Genomic DNA, 8,802 nt, shown 5'->3' on the forward strand with positions numbered 1-8,802 from the left:
TATATATATATATATATATATATATATATATATATATATATATATATATATATATATATATATATATATATATATATATATATATATATATATATATATATATATATATATATATATATATATATATATATATATATATATATATATATATATATATATATATATATATATATATATATATATATATATATACATAAATATATATATATACATATATATATATATATATATATATATATATATATATATATATATATATATATATATATATATATATATATATATATATATATATATATATATATATATATATATATATATAGATATATATATATGTATTTTTTATTATCATTATTATTATACTTTGTCGCTGTCTCCCGCGTTTGCGAGGTAGCGCAAGGAAACAGACGAAAGAAATGGCCCAACCCCCCCCCCCATACACATGTATAAACATACGTCCACACACGCAAATATACATACCTACACAGCTTTCCATGGTTTACCCCAGACGCTTCACATGCCTTGCTTCAATCCACTGACAGCAGGTCAACCCCGGTATACCACATCGCTCCAATTCACTCTATTCCTTGCCCTCCTTTCACCCTCCAGCATGTTCAGGCCCCGATCACACAAAATCTTTTTCACTCCATCTTTCCACCTCCAATTTGGTCTCCCTCTTCTCCTTGTTCCCTCCACCTCCGACACATATATCCTCTTGGTCAATCTTTCCTCACTCATCCTCTCCATGTGCCCAAACCACTTCAAAACACCCTCTTCTGCTCTCTCAACCACGCTCTTTTTATTTCCGCACATCTCTCTTACCCTTACGTTACTCACTCGATGAAACCACCTCTCACCACACATTGTCCTCAAACATGTCATTTCCAGCACATCCATCCTCCTGCGCACAACTCTATCCATAGCACACGCCTCGCAACCATACAACATTGTTGGAACCACTATTCCTTCAAACATACCCATTTTTGCTTTCCGAGATAATGTTCTCGACTTCCACACATTCCTCAAGGCCCCCAGAATACTCGCCCCCTCCCCCACCCTATGATCCACTTCCGCTTCCATTGTTCCATCCGCTGCCAGATCCACTCCCAGATATCTAAAACACTTCACTTCCTCCAGTTTTTCTCCATTCAAACTCACCTCCCAATTGACTTGACCCTCAACCCTACTGTACCTAATAACCTTGCTCTTATTCACATTTACTCTTATCTTTCTTATTTCACACACTTTACCAAACTCAGTCACCAGCTTCTGCAGTTTCTCACATGAATCAGCCACCAGCGCTGTATCATCAGCGAACAACAACTGACTCACTTCCCAAGCTCTCTCATCCCCAACAGACTTCATACTTGCCCCTCTTTCCAAAACTCTTGCATTTACCTCCCTAACAACCCCATCCATAAACAAATTAAACAACCATGGAGACATCACACACCCCTGCCGCAAACCTACATTCACTGAGAACCAATCACTTTCCTCTCTTCCTACACGTACACATGCCTTACATCCTCGATTAAAACTTTTCACTGCTTCTAACAACTTTCCTCCCACACCATATATTCTTAATACCTTCCACAGAGCATCTCTATCAACTCTATCATATGCCTTCTCCAGATCCATAAATGCTACATGTATATATGTATGTATGTATGTATGTATGTATGTATGTATATATGTATACATATATATATACCACACATTGTCCTCAAACATCTCATTTCCAGCACATCCATCCTCCTGCGCACAACTCTATCCATAGTCCACGCCTCGCAACCATACAACATTGTTGGAACCACTATTCCTTCAAACATACTCATTTTTGCTTTCCGAGATAATGTTCTCGACTTCCACACATTCTTCAAGGCTCCCAGAATTTTCGCCCCCTCCCCCAACCTATGATCCACTTCCGCTTCCATGTTTCCATCCGCTACCAGATCCACTCCCAGATATCTAAAACACTTCACTTCCTCCAGTTTTTCTCCATTCAAACTCACCTCCCAATTGAATTGACCCTCAACCCTACTCGACCCAATAACCTTGCTCTTATTCACATTTACTCTTAACTTTCTTATTTCACACACTTTACCAAACTCAGTCACCAGCTTCTGCAGTTTCTCACATGAATCAGCCACCAGCGCTGTATCATCAGCGAACAACAACTGACTCACTTCCCAAGCTCTCTCATCCCCAACAGACTTCATATATATATATATATATATATATATATATATATATATATATATATATATATATATATATATATATATATATATATATATATATATATATATATAAATATATATATATATATATATTATCCCTGGGGATAGGGGAGAAAGAATACTTCCCACGTATTCCCAGCGGGGGGCTGGAAATCTTCCACTCTCGTTTTTTAATTTTCCAAAACAAGGAACAGAGAAGGGGGCCAGGTGAGGATATTCAATCCAAGGTCTAGTCCTCTGTTCTTAACGCTACCTCGCTAATGCGGGAAATGGCGAATAGTTTGAAAGAAAAGAAAAAAGATATATATATATATATATATATATATATATATATATATATATATATATATATATATTTTTTTTTTTTTTTTTCTTGCGAGTTTTTGAGTAGACATTCTTTATGTTATTGTTATTGCTGGAAAGTACTTTTACATCAAAGGATTCAAGCAATCTGGGTAATCGTTTAGAATTATCATTAGATGGGAGAACTAAGAGGTTCTTGTTGTCAAGGGGAAGTTTGGGTTTAACTCTATAAAATGATTTATTTGCCAAATTAAGAGATTTATCAATTAATAATATAAGATACTTTAACTTTGATTGAATAGAATATAATAGAGCTTGTAGATTTATGTTCTGAAAAGGACTGGTGATTGGGAATACCTGGTTTAAAAAGCGAGATATACATAAGTATACGTATGGAAGTAGGAGAGATTGCCAGAGAGCGTTATTGGACTACGTGTTAATTGACAGGCGCGCGAAAGAAAGACTTTCCGATGTTAATGTGCTGAGAGGTGCTACTGGAGGGATGTCTGATCATTATTTTGTGGAGGCTAAGGTGAAGTTTTGCATGGGTTTTCAGAAAGGAAGACTGAATGTTGGGGTGAAGAGGGTGGTGAGAGTAAGTGAGCTTGGGAAGGAGACTTGTGTGAGGAAGTACCAGGAGAGACTGAGTACAGAATGGAAAAATGTGAAAACAAAGGAGGTAAGGGGAGTGGGGGAGGAATGGGATGTATTTAGGGAATCAGTGATGGATTGCGCAAAAGATGCTTGTGGCATGAGAAGCGTGGGAGGTGGGTTGATTAGAAAGGGGAGTGAGTGGTGTGATGAAGAAGTAAGATTATTAGTGAAAGAGAAGAGAGAGGCATTTGGACGATTTTTGCAGGGAAAAAATGCAAATGACTGGAAGAGGTATAAAAGAAAGATACAGGAGGTCAAGAGAAAGGTGCAAGAGGTGAAAAAGAGGGGAAATGAGAGTTGGGGTGAGAGAGTATCATTAGATTTTAGGTAGAATAAAAAGATGTTCTGGAAGGAGGTAAATAAAGTGCGTAAGACAAGGGAGCAAATGGGAACTTCAGTGAATGGCGCAAATGGGGAGGTGATAACAAGTAGTGGTGATGTGAGAAGGAGATAGATTGAGTATTGTGAAGGCTTGTTAAATGTGTTTGATGATAGAGTGGCAGATATAGGGTGTTTTGGTCGAGATGGTGTGCAAAGTGAGTGGGTTATCGAAAACGATTTGGTAAACAGAGAAGAGGTAGTAAAAGCTTTGCTGAAGATGAAAGCCGGCAAGGCAGCAGGTTTGGATGGTATTGCAGTGGAATCTATTAAAAAGGTGATGACTGTATTATTGACTGGTTGGTACAGTTTTTTAATGTATGTATGACTCATGGTGAGGTGCCTGAGGATTGGCGGAAGCGTGCATAGTGCCATTGTACAAAGGCAAATGGGATAAGAGTGAGTGCTCAAATTACAGAGGTATAAGTTTGTTGAGCATTCCAGATAGATTATATGGAAGGGTATTGATTGACAGGGTGAAGGCATGTAAAGAGCATCAGATTGGGGAAGAGCAGTGTGGTTTCAGAAGTGGTAGAGGATGTGTGGATCACGTGTTTGCTTTGAAGAATGTATGTGAGAAATACTTAGAGAAGCAAATGGATTTGTATGTAGCATTTATGGATCTGGAGAAGCATATGATAGAGTTGATAGAGATGCTCTGTGGAAGTTATTAAGAATATATGGTGGGGGAGGGAAGTTGTTAGAAGCAGTGAAAATTTTTATCGAGGATGTAAGGCATGTGTACATGTAGGAAGAAAGGAAATTGATTGGTTCTCAGTGAATGTATGTTTGCGGCAGGGGTGTGTGATGTGTTGTTTAATTTGTTTATGGATGGGTTCGTTAGGTAGGTGAATGCAAGAGTTTTGGAAAGAGGGGCAAGTATGAAGTCTGTTGTGGATGAGAGAGCTTGGGAAGTGAGTCAGTTGTTGTTCGCTCATGATACAACGCTGGTGGCTGATTCATGTGAGAAACTGCAGAAGCTGGTGACTGAGTTTGGTAAAGTGTGTGAAAGAAGAAAGTTAAGAGTAAATGTGAATTAAGTGTAAAAGTATTAGGTACAGTAGTGTAGAGGGTCAAGTCAATTGGGAGGTAAATTTCAATGGAGAAAAACTGGAGGAAGTAAAGTGTTTTAGATATCAGGGAGTGGATCTGGCAGCGGATGGAACCATGGAAGCGGAAGTAAATCATAGGGTGGGGGAGGGGGCGAAAATCCTGGGAGCCTTGAAGAATGTTTAGAAGTCGAGAACATTATCTCGGAAAGCAAAAATGGGTATGTTTGAAGGAATAGTGGTTCCAACAATGATGTATGGTTGCGAGGCGTGGGCTATGGATAGAGTTGTGCGCAGGAGGGTGGATGTGCTGGAAATGAGATGTTTAAGGACAATGTGTGGTGTGAGATGGTTTGATCGAGTAAGTAATGTAAGGGCAAGAGAGATGTGTGGAAATAAAAAGAGCGTGGTTGATAGAGCAGAAGAGGGTGTTTTGAAATGGTTTGGGTACATAGAGAGAATGAGTGAGGAAAGATTGACCAAGAGGATATATGTGTCGGAGGTGGAGAGAACGAGGAGAAGTGGGAGACAAAATTGGAGTTGGAAAGATGGAGTAAAAAAGATTTTCATTGATCGGGGCCTGAACATGCAGGATGGTGAAAGGCGGGCAAGGAATAGAGTGAATTGGATCGATGTGGTATACCGGGGTTGACGTGCTGTCAGTGGATTGAATCAGGGCATGTGAAGCGTCTGGGGTAAACCATGGAAAGTTGTGTGGGACCTGGATGTGGAAAGGGAACTGTGGTTTCGGGCATTATTGCATGACACCTAGAGACTGAGTGTGAACGAATGGTACCTTTGTTGTCTTTTATAGCGCTACCTCGCACACATGAGGGGGGAGGAGGATGGTATTCCATGTGTAGCGAGGTGGCGATGGGAATGAATAAAGGCAGACAGTGTGAATTGTGTGCATGGGTATATATGTATGTGTCTCTGTGTGTAGATATATATGTGTACATTGAGATGCATAGGCAAAAAAATAAATAAATATATATATATATATATATATATATATATATATATATATATATATATATATATATATATATATATATATATATATATATATATATATATATATATATATATATATATATATATATATATATATATATATATATATATATATATATATATATATATATATATATATATATATATATATATATATATAAGCAAAAAAAAAATACATATATATATATAAATATCTTTTTTTGTTTTTTTTTTTTGCTTTGTCGCTGTCTCCCGCGTTTGCGAGGTAGCGCAAGGAAAGAGACGAAAGAAATGACCCAACCCACCCCCATACACATGTATATACATACGTCCACACACGCAAATATACATACCTACACAGCTTTCCATGGTCTAGCCCAGACGCTTCACATGCCCTGATTCAATCCACTGACAGCACGTCAACCTCGGTATACCACATCGATCCATTTCACTCTATTTCTTGCCCTCCTTTCACCCTCCTGCATGTTCAGACCCCGATCACACAAAATCTTTTTCACTCCATCTTTCCACCTCCAATTTGGTCTCCCACTTCTCCTCATTCACTCCACCTCCGACACATATATCCTCTTGGTCAATCTTTCCTCACTCATTCTCTCCATGTGCCCAAACCTTTTCAAAACACCCTCCTCTGCTCTCTCAACCACGCTGTTTTTTTTCCACACATCTCTCTTACCCTTACGTTAATTACTCGATCAAATCACCTCACACCACACATTGTCCTCAAACATCTCATTTCCAGCGCATCCATCCTCCTGTGCACAACTCTATCCACAGCCGTCGCCTCGCAACAATACAACATTGCTGGAACCACTATTCCTTCAAACATACCCATTTTGGTTTCCGAGATAATGTTCTCGACTTCCACACATTCTTCAAGGCTCCCAGGATTTTCGCCCCCTCCCCCACCCTATGATCCACTTCCGCTTCCATGGTTCCATCCGCTGCCAGATCCACTCCCATATATCTAAAACACTTTACTTCCTCCAGTTTTGCTCCATTCAAACTTACCTCCCAATTGACTTGACCCTCAACCCTACTGTACCTAATAACCTTGCTCTTATTCACATTTACTCTTATCTTTCTTATTTCACACACTTTACCAAACTCAGTCACCAGCTTCTGCAGTTCCTCACATGAATCAGCCACCAGCGCTGTATCATCAGCGAAAAACAACTGACTCACTTCCGAAGCTCTCTCATCCCCAACAGACTTCATACTTGCCCTCTTTCTAAAACTCTTGCATTCACCTCCCTAACAACCCCATCCATAAACAAATTAAACAACCATGGAGACATCACCCACCCTGCCGCAAACCTACATTCACTGAGAACCTATCACTTTCCTCTCTTCCTACACGTACACATGCCTTACATCCTCGATAAAAACTTTTCACTGCTTCTAACAACTTGCCTCATACACCATATATTATTAATACCTTCCACAGAGCATCTCTATCAACTCTCCTCCAGATGCCTCCTCCAGATCCATAAATGCTACATACAAATCCATTTGCATTTCTAAGTATTTCTCACACACATTCTTCAAAGGAAACACCTGATCCACACATCCTCTACCACTTCTGAAACCACACTACTCTTCCTCAATCTGATGCTCTGTACATGCTTTCACCCTCTCAATCAATACCCTCCCATATAATATATATATATATATATATATATATATATATATATATATATATATATATAAGAATATATAAGAATACTTCCCACGTATTCCCTGCGTGTCGTAGAAGGCGACTAAAAGGGGAGGGAGCGGGGGGCTGGAAATCCTCCCCTCTCGTTTTTTTTTTAATTTTCCAAAAGAAGGAACAGAGAATTGGGCCAGGTGAGGGCATTCCCTCAAAGGCCCAGTCCTCTGTTCTTAACGCTACCTCGCTAATGCGGGAAATGGCGAATAGTTTGAAAGAAAAAAGAAAGATATATATATATATATATATATATATATATATATATATATATATATATATATATATATATATATATATATATATATATATATATATATATATATATATATATATATATATATATATATATATATATCCACTCCAAGATATCTAAAACACTTCACTTCCTCCAGTTTTTCTCCATTCAAACTCACCTCCCAATTGACTTGACCCTCAACCCTACTGTACCTAATAACCTTGCTCTTATTCACATTTACTCTTAACTTTCTTCTTCCACACACTTTACCAAACTCAGTCACCAGCTTTTGCAGTTTCTCACATGAATCAGCCACCAGCGCTGTATCATCAGCGAACAACAACTGACTCACTTCCCAAGCTCTCTCATCCCCAACAGACTTCATACTTGCCCCTCTTTCCAAAACTCTTGCATTTACCTCCCTAACAACCCCATCCATAAACAAATTAAACAACCATGGAGACATCACACACCCCTGCCGCAAACCTACATTCACTGAGAACCAATCACTTTCCTCTCTTCCTACACGTACACATCCCTTACATCCTCGATAAAAACTTTTCACTGCTTCTAACAACTTTCCTCCCACACCATATATTCTTAATACCTTCCACAGAGCATGTCTATCAACTCTATCATATGCCTTCTCCAGATCCATAAATGCTACATACAAATCCATTTGCTTTTCTAAGTATTTCTCACATACATTCTTCAAAGCAAACACCTGATCCACACAACCTCTACCATTTCTGAAACCACACTGCTCTTCCCCAATCTGATGCTCTGTACATGCCTTCACCCTCTCAATCAATACCCTCCCATATAATTTACCAGGAATACTCAACAAACTTATACCTCTGTAATTTGAGCACTCACTCTTATCCCCTTTGCCTTTGTACAATGGCACTATGCACGCATTCCGCCAATCCTCAGGCACCTCACCATGAGTCATACATACATTAAATAACCTTACCAACCAGTCAACAATACAGTCACTCCCTTTTTTAATAAATTCCACTGCAATACCATCCAAACCTGCTGCCTTGCCGGCTTTCATCTTCCGAAAAGCTTTCACTACCTCTTCTCTGTTTACCAAATCATTTTCCCTAACCCTCTCACTTTGCACACCACCTCGACCAAAACACCCTATATCTGCCACTCTATCATCAAACACATTCAACAAACCTTAAAAATACTCACTCCATCTCCTTCTCACATCAC

This window comes from Panulirus ornatus, chromosome 18 (assembly GCF_036320965.1).
Source record: "Panulirus ornatus isolate Po-2019 chromosome 18, ASM3632096v1, whole genome shotgun sequence".
NCBI classification, from domain to species: Eukaryota; Metazoa; Arthropoda; class Malacostraca; order Decapoda; family Palinuridae; genus Panulirus; species Panulirus ornatus.